Source organism: Protopterus annectens, chromosome 2.part2 (assembly GCF_019279795.1).
Source record: "Protopterus annectens isolate FY-2018-M chromosome 2.part2, PAN1.0, whole genome shotgun sequence".
Lineage (NCBI taxonomy): Eukaryota > Metazoa > Chordata > Ceratodontiformes > Protopteridae > Protopterus > Protopterus annectens.
The window spans coordinates 1,140,232,336-1,140,244,040 of NC_056730.1; positions in this window are offsets into that span (position 1 = coordinate 1,140,232,336).

The window sequence follows — 11,705 nt, forward strand, 5'->3', positions numbered from 1 at the left end:
GTTCCAAAATCAGATCCGTGTTAACAGAATAAATGTTGTCAGGAAGACCTCATACAATCAGAGTTTCAATCCCAGTCTAAGAAAAAGTAATGTAAACCTAACTCAAAACCCTTTACCTCAGGAATCACACACTACAAAAAGTTCAGGGCCAAAGACCCAGATTCTGGACATTTTTAAATATCTGATATTTCTGAAGAACAAGGAGTAGGCTGCTACATTTTGTGACATTGTTTTTCCTTACTTTTACTGTTTCTTTATAAAATCAAAAATTGCTACAAGAGATAGAGCAAACTTCCAAAGGAAAATAAGACAGCCCAAAAATCAGGGACAGTTGCTAAACATCAGGTCAGTGGATAATGTCCATCAGTCAGACTCATGTCTTCAACATGTCTATTTTCACAGTTTTACTTATGTAAAATTCTGCACACTATATCAAATTCTTTATCTAGGTCAGCATTATGCCTTTGCATGGCCTTTCTTAGTATTGTAATCTTACTAGAGAATTATAGGGTTCCCCTTTTAATGTGAGAGATGGAACTTTGAGGCTTAGATCTGTGTTTCTGTGAAACGTATGTGCATGTGATGGGCAGCAAACTAGAAAAGCTGCAATTGCATGTGGCTGATAAGTTTGTCCTACATATTCTGTTTATTTATTTCCATAGGCAAATGCAGATTTATTCAGAATCTTGAGACTTATTAATTTCCTTTCCTTTCAACCACATGCCCTTGTTAAGCTTTGATTCCATATTCATGCCCCTCTAGGCTAAATATAGTTATAAAACTGGAAAATACTTCATAAGGGCAAATACAAGGACACGACTAATGCAAATTCTGCAGTTTCAGTGCTCTATTAACTAAACAATAAGTAAAGGTTATATAGTAGAGCTCAGAGCTATGTAATATAATCATGCACTCCTGATTTTTTTATTTCATATGTTTTCATAAAATGCAGACTTTATTAGTAGAAAACAACTGCTAAACCTGTGCAGTCTGCCCACTCACATTCACACACAAATAAACACACAACCCCCCCCCCACACACACACACACACACACACACAAATATAGAGAAAGCCCTCATCTTAGGCATTGTTTCAATCATAGAAGTGAAAGGATAATATTAGTTCTCATTTGGGACTCGAACCCTAGACCTCCAACATATTGTGCAAAGCACAATACCTCTCCATATAGACTTATAGTACATTTTTTCCTGGATAAGTCGACATACAGTTTACATTATTAATACCCGTCCATCAGTATACATATACAAATATTTGGCATGATGTGCAGTACCAAAGAAAATTCTGCCATAGAAACCTATTAGCCCAACTACTGACTTCCTGAATTTAAAGTGCAACTGTCCTTCAAATGCTACGCACTGATAATAAGTCTTGAAGACGTCTTGAAAATAAAGGTCACTTATCTTTCACCAGGACAAAACTGAAGTATTTATTTTCTTCTAACGTGGACTGACAAAAGTAAATGCTTAAATCATGCAGTTTTATGTTTTCTTTATATGTTCACAATGTCGGTTTTGCATTGATTATACAAGTGGCAAACATTCTGACTTCAGACCTGTACGTGCCAGACTTTATTATATTACTAAAAGTTGTGTTCTGGCCAGTATTTAGTTAAAATTATTATTTTCTTCATTCTGTTTGAGTTAGAATTATCCATTCTTTGAGATGGTATAGCCTACATGAAAAAGAGTATCAGTCAATTGTGTTCATTAAGCATGTAGAATTCATAGTCTTTTATAGGTCATATTGTTCATACATTACTATGAATCCCAAAATGGTTTATAGGCTCATAGGCTGACAGGTGTATACTAGTCTAACAACCACTAGGGCCCTTAAAAGCTGAGCTGTGCAACCAAATGTGACCCACAAATTTGATTTATGGGGGTGATTTACTCACTGCCTTTGTCCATTAGAGACACAGGAGCCAGACCAGGTGAAGTTCTGATTACCCATCCATTGGTCCAAGTTGTGCTTCAATAGGGACAGGGATGAACTCTGCATTACATGGATGGGGAGCCTGTTCCACAGAACAGGAATTTTCTGAGAAACATATCTGTATCTCCAACATGTCCTATTTATGTTGCAAGCAAAATTTAGGTCTGTTAATCTAGTAGTTTTTGATGCTGTTTGTTTTGTGAATGTGCAAAAGATTCATCAAAACAGGGTCCATGTATGCCTTGTATGCCAGACAAAGATCACCTCAAAGAAGTCTGTAAGATACCAAGTAAAGAAGCTGGGCTTTGAGGCAATCAGTGTAGAACATTGTATTCCATTTTCATCATTTGTCTGGTCACGTACTTACCAAAGGGGGCATTGTACACTATGATGGACCTGAAGAGGGCTAAGTACAGTGGTAGGATGACATCTCTGGACCGAGCTGCCATGCCCTTGCTTATAAGTTGAGCAACATAAAAAGATTTTTTTACTACCATGGGCACACATTGGTCGATGGCTAGGTTACTATCTACAAGAGTTCCCAGAACCCTGACTAGTGAATCAACTTTTAAGGGTGCTTTATTGATGTCATTGAGGCTGACTTCCCAAAAGGTATTATAATGCATTTCTTGGTATTGAGATTTTAAGCCATGGCTTTGGCACCAAGCACTTGTCTGTATTAGAACTTCCTGAAGGGTTTTCTCATATTGGAAGGATTCAATGACTGCTCCCAATTTGCAATCATCTGAAAACTTGGTTAGCCAGTTGACCTTGGCTTTCTTATCCAATAAGTAGATGCCAAAGAAGAGTGAGCCTAGCACAGAGCCCTGGGGAACTCCACTAGTGATTGGTCTCTTTGTGGAGGTGGCCTCACCGATTCTAAACTGTTGGGTCTTATAAGTGAGCCAGCTAGCTATCCAGTCTGTTATAAAGGAGTTTATACCTACTTCTGTAAGTTTGTTGACAATGCCCAAATGGAGTATTGTATCCAATGCCTCAGCCAGATCTAGGTTGCCAGTATTTCTGTTTGCATTTAACTTAGTCTGGAAAACTTAGTCTTGTAGTATCACTTACAATAGTGAGAGAATTGTGAATTGCTGTAGGGTCTGAACTTTATATATATATATATATATATATATATATATATATATATATATATATATATATATATATATTGTATATATATAGATACATAAAGGTTCAGAGCCTGCAGCAATTCACAATATATATTTATATACTTATAGTGCATTTTTACTGTTTACTGATTGGATTTCTTTCTAACTCATCTCCCATAACCATAACCTCTGTTGAACTGTGCAGCACTGGTCTGTAGTGTCCTGTATAAAAGCAGGCACCTTAAGTTGTAAGTTTCTATATAAAACTCCCTCTGCTATTTTCTCAGGTATCTAGTTGAGTGTTGAATATCTAGTTTGCCTGCTGAGAAGCATTACCCCTAAGAATGTTTTTTTTCAGATCAGTCCTAGACCTCTCCTCCCAACCCAACAACTCTAAACCCTGATTGCTGCACCCTCATAGATCACAAAAATATGATCCACAGCCATGGATATGCACTCTCCTGCTGTCTCTGTAGCCAGCCTAGTGGAAATGAACACCTGAAGACAATGTAGCCGTTGTCTCACATTTACTGACAACCACCTTATTCTTAAGCAAACTGACACAGTAAGTAGGGCATCCAATTATACTTTGTATTTGGAGGCAAAGCTTTCACATACAGACAATGATATCTCCAAACAGGTTGTCAGTAAATTTGATTCACACACACACACACACACACACACACACACACACACACACACACACACACACACACACACACAAACACACACACACCACCCACTATGGATCAGACACATAAACTCATGTATTCTGAAGCTCTTAAATACAATCTACCCAAACCTCACAGTCTCCCATACAAAGCCCTCACCAAGTTCCCAAACACTCAGATACAGCGCTCCACAGGACACATACAATCAGATCTCACAATGTGCCAACCTCTAATCCGTTAAGGCACACCACCATACATCCCAATATATTGGTCATTGGGGACTGCATTGTGAGACACTCTGATGCCCCACCTCCCCAGGCTGAGCAAGGAGACAGTCATGGTCAGCTGCCTGTCACAAGCAAGAATCTGCCAGATCACACATGCACTCAGGACATTGAACCACAAGTACCAGTATGATTCTATCATAGTACATGAGGGTTTTAATGACCTGAGATGTACCTCCCAGGACTATATGAAGAGAGACATAATAGAGCTTTCAGATTATTTGTCCCAGACATGTATGAGCCTATCATTAAGCAGCATTCTACCTTCTCCAAGGATGATACAACAATATAAAGATAAGATGATTGACTTTAACAATTGGTTTAGTTACTCGTGTCATTCCAAGGGGGTCCAATATTTATCAGCTTGGGAGGACATGATTGTCAGACCACACTTCTTTGCTAGGGATGGTCTACACCTGTCCCCAGTAGGTTTTTTGATATTTTCCAAAACCTTATCCACCCCCATAGTGTCTTTTTTAGGCAATGCCAATCTGATAAATCTTCCAACATAGTCAGTTCTATGCAAGATAAACTAAAGGTGTTACTGCTCAATGCACAGTCTTAATAAGAAGCTCCAGTCCCTGCAGTTACTGAGACATTGTTTAAAGCTGCTGAAGGCATCACAGTAGTACAAGGCTATAATGCCATCCACACATTTAGACCAACTACTGCACAAGAAGGGACAAGAAGTGGAGGTGTATCAATCTACATAAAAAGTAAGCACACCTTAAGTTTGGTCAAACAATGTGATATGATATGATTGAGCTGGTCCATGTCCAAATAACCGTAGGTCAAGTCCCATACCATGCTGTTGCTAGCTATAGGTCCCTGTCTATAACCCAGGATAACCATACCATGTCCTTGCTAGCTATATGTCCCTGTCTATGATCCAAGATAACCATATCATGCACTTGAATGTACTGGAGTCACTCACAATTCAGCCCAACAGTATATTCATGGATGATTTCAACGATCTCTCCATAAAATGGGTAAAATACACAACCATTAACATGCAGACTCAAAACTTCCTGGATTTTGTCAATGCAAACACCCTGGAACAGCTAGCATGCACACTTACTAGGGGTGCAAATATCCTGGATCGTGTACTCACAAATATGAGGGAACATTGCACCTCCCCCCCCCCCCGGTCAGATCAGATCACAAAGTGGTAACCTTTGAAATAAATTTAAAGGATGAACTTCCAGAAAACTCAGAACTTTTAAGACGATTCCCAAAGCTAGCAACCTCTTATTAAGTGAAGGCATAGCTAAATTCCAAAGCCCCCCCCTAAAATTCAGAGAACATGGTGGCTGTGGGGAAGTGTTTATGGAAACCCTGTATGAATGTGTAAATAATTGCATAAAAACAGTGATTCCAACCCAAAAAAAACTTAGGACAAACTCCAAAAACAAGCCCCCTTTGGTGAACCCCCAGTATAAATAAGTTGTACAACAAAAGAAATAAAATGCTTTTCAAAATAGGAAGGGCTATGCCCAAAAGACAAAGAAACATCCATCATCTGTCTCAATAAGCAATGCAGGGGACTAATCAAGTCCACCAAGGCCAACTTCAAGACAAAAATAGACTCCAGCCTAAGGATACCCATAAGGCATTTTTCAGTTATGTATGCAGCCTTGAAGGTAACACCCAACAGTGTGCTAAACTAATAGTAAATGGAACTTCTGATACTGAACCAGTGGATATAGCAAATTTGCTGGCTGATGAATTTAGCTCACATTTCACCCTTTTATCACCCCATTTCCCCCCAAAAAATGCCCTCTACCATTTCTCCCCAACTATCACTAAAGAACAGGTCCTCATTTCACTATCCAGAGGTAAAAACACTGCATCAGTGCAGAATGCCTCCTACATAGCTTGAAACATGACCGATTGGGCCCACTAGAATCTCTGTTAAACTTCGGAATCCACACAGGCTTTATCTCTAGGGAATGGAGGACTGCAACTGTCATTCCTCTGCACAAAGGTGGACCATCAACAGACCCAGGGAACTACAGGCCAGGCCCATAAGTTTGACCAGTCTTATATGCAAGGCCATGGAAAGAATTATTGCAGACCTGATAAACAAATACATAGGGAATCTTCAAATACTGGACCCATCCAAGTTTGTTTTTGTCAGGGGCAGGTCATACCTGGCAAATATGGTGGACTTCCTCAAGAAAGTCACTGCAGCCATGTGATAAGGGCAAAATGGCACATACTGCCTACCTTGACCTGACAAAGGCATTTGACACAATACCTCATTCTGGTATTATAGGCAAACTTAGGCATAAATCTTTGTATCACCCAATGGATAGCTAAATTGCTCACAGATAAGACATATGAAGTTAGAGTGTGGGACTCTACCTCCACCAAGATGCCTGTTACTAGTGGCATCCCACAAGGGCTCAGTACTAGGACCTCTCCTGTTTGGAATATACTTCTCTGATGTCAAGACAAAAATAGAGGGCCTTTGGCTGACCAGATTTGCTAAGGACTGCAAGGTGGGTGCAATCGCTGAATCCCCCAAACATGTAGATATCCTCCAGAAATTTCTGACACAGACAAATAACTGGTACCAGAACCCTGGCTTAAAATTCAATGCAAAAAAATGCATAATTATACCCCTTTTTGAGACAATTGCCCCTGCAAATTACAACATTGCTAACACTTCCCTTAGAGTATACTCAGAGTATTGTCTCAGGAAGTCACAGACAACCTGTTTTACTTGTATCTCTTCGTTAATTGCTTTATTCTGGCTATAAACTGAGTACTCACTGTTATAAACTGACCTGAGGGCGGGAAGTCCACTACCCTACTCTCAGTCTCACTTTATTCCTCAACCCTACCCCCCGTTCAACTTCTTACTATAATATTATTATAATACCTACATACACGTTTTACATGTGATGCTTATTCCAAACCCTAACCACATGACCTTACTACTTCTTTACATACACTTCTGTTTCTTGTTTCCTACTTTCCTATCTGTATTTAATTTTTAACTCCATTTGTAACTTTCTTTCACCCTCCCATACTGCTCTGCACTATCTCCATTTATAATCATAACCCTCCCTAATTGCACCTATCTATTCCACATTGCATCTTGTCCTTTTTCCCAAATCACCACTCATTTCTTCTTAATGTGACTACATCATATTACTCTAGCCTTTAATACCCCTTTACTCCTTAGGTTCCAGAGAAGATATCAGGACAACCTACCTCTCTTCTTTTCTGTCCGTACCAATCCACTTCCAGCTTTCAGAATCCCCTGTCACTGAATCTCCTACTGCCCTACAACTTGTTTCCTTCTTCATTGCTACTTCCCACTACCTGACATCTATAAAATACAGATTCCTGTACTTAATTATGTTACTCTGCAGCCTTTCCTCTATTCTTCTCCTCCTACTGTGACATTATTTCATCCTACCACGACTCAATATTATCTCACATCTCTCCAACTCTGTCCCAACCACTTATCCATACATCTTTATACTCTCCACACATTGCTCCAAACCTATGTATTATTTCCCCTCACCTCTACTCCAAATATAGGCTGATTAATTGCACCTTAACTGAAACCAAAACAAAATTAAGTGCAAGAATCCTCCCAAAAAACAATATACTAAAATCCTTCTAGAAGGAGATATACACCCTAATACTGGTCCCACCTATCACAATGAACACAAAGATAATTCTCTACCACACACTTCTGTAACCTAACAACAGCCTGTCCCCGACCCTGGTGATCTAATTTTTGCTGCAATAAATGTTAGAAGTATAAGAAATAAAACTGCTGAACTACATGACTGATTTACCCAATATAAGCCTAATGTTCTTGCTGTAACTGAAACTTGGCTTAAACCCAGCATAAACGACTGTGAAGTTATACCTCCTGGATATATCATCCATAATGACCATATAAAGAAGAAAGGTATTGCTTTAATATTTCCCATCTGCCACCACACTTCCCCTTACAGCAAACTAACACCAAACTTCAGTTCAGCAGAGCTTCTTATTGCTTTCCTCAAAATAAACAATTATAAACAAATATGTATTACTGTCCTTTACATCCCTCCTAGCAATAATACAGCTATACTGAAGAGATCCTGCATTGGGTATCCATAACATTTCCATAAGAAAAAATATTGCTAGCTGATGTCAATGTCAGTTGATGGACATAAACTAACTCCCCTACATTTAGCATGAATGTATATGTTTTTATACAACTAATTAATAGCCCCACACATTATAGCAAGACATCAAATTCTCTATTAGACTGGATCCTAGTATCAGATCCTAGCAAATACTCCACCACAGGTACAATCTTAGACTCTCTCAGTGATCATCTCCCAATCTATATGACTAGACATCTCACATATGCAGTTAAACAACATATTTACAAAACAACACGTAACCTTTCCATGTTTAACCCAGAAATGTTCATTATTACACTGTCATCTATTAAATGGAACTTCCTAAAAATCCTCTCCTTAGAAGATGCTGTAAATATATTCAGTGCAACTTTTCTAAATATCCTAAATAGCCTTGTACCTCCTAGAAGGAAGAGACTGAAAACAAATAATGCATTTTGGTTATCCAAAAAGAGTAGAATACTAATGCAGGATAGAGAAAAAGCATGGAAAGAATGGCAAAAATATAAAACACTTCAGTATCTTGAGAACTTCAGAATGCTTCCCAGTCATAATAAAAAGCAAATAAATGAAGACAAAAAAACTATATTATAATAACTCGGAATAAAACTAAACATATCCCTAAAAAATTTTGGACATGCATTAAATAAATCTTACATCCTGGCCAAAAATTTAACCCAAGCCCCTCTCCCGATAACTCACCACTTGAAATTGCAAGTTCAATTCTTATTTTATAGATAGTATAATATCTCTAACCAAGGATTCCTCAACATCTAATCCCAACCCTGCCCAACACCCACATATCACTACATCAACTTTCACCTTCAAACTTGTGCCCACATCATATGTAACACTATTCTTAAACAAACAAGCTGTGCTGTTTATCAGCTGTTGACCTTCCAAGTGTATATCTAAAAATAGTAGCCAATAGCATTGCCTATCCTTTCTCAATCCTTATATAAATAGGTCATGCCAGGAATTCCACATTCCCTCTCTCTGGAAATGAAATTCAACAAACATTAATGACTTTAGACCCATAGCAATCTTATCTCCCCTCACCAAAATACTTGAAAATTGTTTTCAAAAACAACTGCTAGACTATCCTCTGCAGGAAGAACTCCTACTCCTACACAATATAGCTTCCATCCTTTTTGTAGTACTAGCACTGCCCTTCTAACCTATATAGATACTATTAGTAAAGCTAGAGATAATTGCAAGCTAGTCTCTTCCTTATTTCTAGACTGATCTAAAGCCTTCAACACAGTTTGTCACAACAAACTTCTACCTCATATGTCCTCACTAGGTCTCTCTCAGTCCACCCATCTGTGGTTCAAAATCTACATTTCCAATAGGTATCCATCAAAAAAATGACACTGCATGCTCTCTCCTTGTGGGATGACACTTGTGACCGGTTTCGAGTCTGACATGGCTCCAGCAACTCTGACTCTGTGGGTTCTGTCTTTGAGCCAGTTTGCGACCCATCTTGTGACATAGGGGTTTATATTTAGGCTGGATAGCTGGATAGCTTATCTATGTTCGTGTTCAAAACCAGGATAAACTATATCCCTAAATGTGAACAAGTACCTTTTCATTCCTTACCTCCATACTCTCCTTTCTTTACTACTATCTAATTCTCTTCCATACCTCTCAACCGTACCGAATGCCTTGGTTTTGAGGGCAAAATATTGGGGTGTCATGAATTTCCAAGTGGCTCCTTTAATTTCCAAATTTCCCAAGGTTTTTTTTTTTAAGTTTTTTTTTTTTTTTGGCATGCACAATGATGTCAGCATGAGGCAGACAGACAGCCTGTTCAGCTGAATAAACAATGCCATTATTACTTAATTTAACTTTACCGGTCTGTGAGTTTTTTATTCAGGCAGTGCGTACAGCACTTTTTTCCCCCAGCTCTTCGTCTCCTCTAGGTAAGGCAAAAAAAAAAAGACTGTTACTTAATTCTTAGGTCTTTCATGCTGCATTGAAGTGTGATTTATTATGCTGTTACTTAATTCAACTGAAGTGTATTGGATTGATTGATTTCTTATATGTACGGTAACAGTTAGTTCCATTATGTACGAGAGAAAGTGGAGTTAGTGGGCTCGAGACTGCTGTTATTATTTGAATGTTATGTACAAAAGAGTGGAGTTCCTGGGCTTGAGACTGCTAGTTAGTTCCTTGCATTGCAGTGTGATTTATTAGTGCACTAGCTAGTTCCTGTGCTTGAGACTGCTGTAATTATTTGAATTTTATGTATGAGAGAAAGCGGAGTTCCTGGGCTTGAGACTGCTAGTTAGTTCATTGGATTGCAGTGTGATTTATTATGCTGTTACTTAAAGTTTTCTAGCTAGTTCCTTTATGTAAGAGAGAAAGTGGAGTTCCTGGGCTTGAGACTGCTAGTTAGTTCCTTGCATTGCAGTATGGTTTATTAAGGTTCATATTATGTTATCGAAACTTTAAAAGTCTGAACGCTATATGGTCGAACCCATATGTTCAAACTTTTAAAATTATGAAAATGACACAAAAAAATAAATAAAAACCTACCTAGCTGTTGTAAGCAGAGATGCAAGCCCCCCCTAAACTCCCCCATGAGGGGGCAACCCCCCACACCCCCAGATCTTTAAATATACCATCTCCGAGACTGCACTACTGTGCAGTAAGGGGAAATCTTCCCTTTCCGCACTGAACAGAGATCTGTGTTAACGTCTGAACTGTTAAAAGTACGAAAATATGGGTTTGACCATATAGCGTTCAAACTTTTAAAAGTTCGACAACGTGATAGGGAACTGATTTATTAGTGTACTAGCTAGTTCCTGGGCTCGAGACTGCTGTCATTATTTGAATGTCATGTACAAGAGAAAGTGGAGTTCCTGGGCTCGAGACTGCTAGTTAGTTCCTTGCATTGCGATTTATTGCACTGATTGATTTTCTTATATGTATGCGCTAGTTCCTTCCATTGCTGTTTCTTATATGTACAATACTTCTAGGGCTTGTGCAAGTGTACTGCTGTTATTATTTGAATGTAAGGGCTCATTGCACTGCTGTTATTATTTGAATGTAGGAGCTTATCGCACTACTATTATTTGAATGTAGGAGCTCATTGCACTGGTGTGTGTGTGTGTGTGTGTGTGTGTGTGTGTGTGTGTGTGTGTGTGTGTGTGTGTGTGTGTGTGTGTGTGTGTGTGTGTGTGTGTGTGTGTGTGTGTGTGTGTGTGTGTGTGTGTGTGTGTGTGTGTGTGTGTGTGTGTGTGTGTGTGTGTGTGTGTGCATGTATGTGTGTGTGTGTGTGTGTGCGTGTGTGTGTGTGTGTGTGTGTGTGTGTGTGTGTGTGTGTGTGTGTGTGTGTGTGTGTGTGTGTGTGTGTGTGTGTGTGTGTGTGTGTGTGTGTGTGTGTGTGTGTGTGTGTGTGTGTGTGTGTGTGTAAGGACTCATTGCACTGCTGTTATTTGAATGCAGGAGCTCACTGCACTGTTGTTACTATTTGAATGTAAGGGCTCGTTGCACTGGTGTGTGCGCGTGTGCGTGTGCGTGTGTG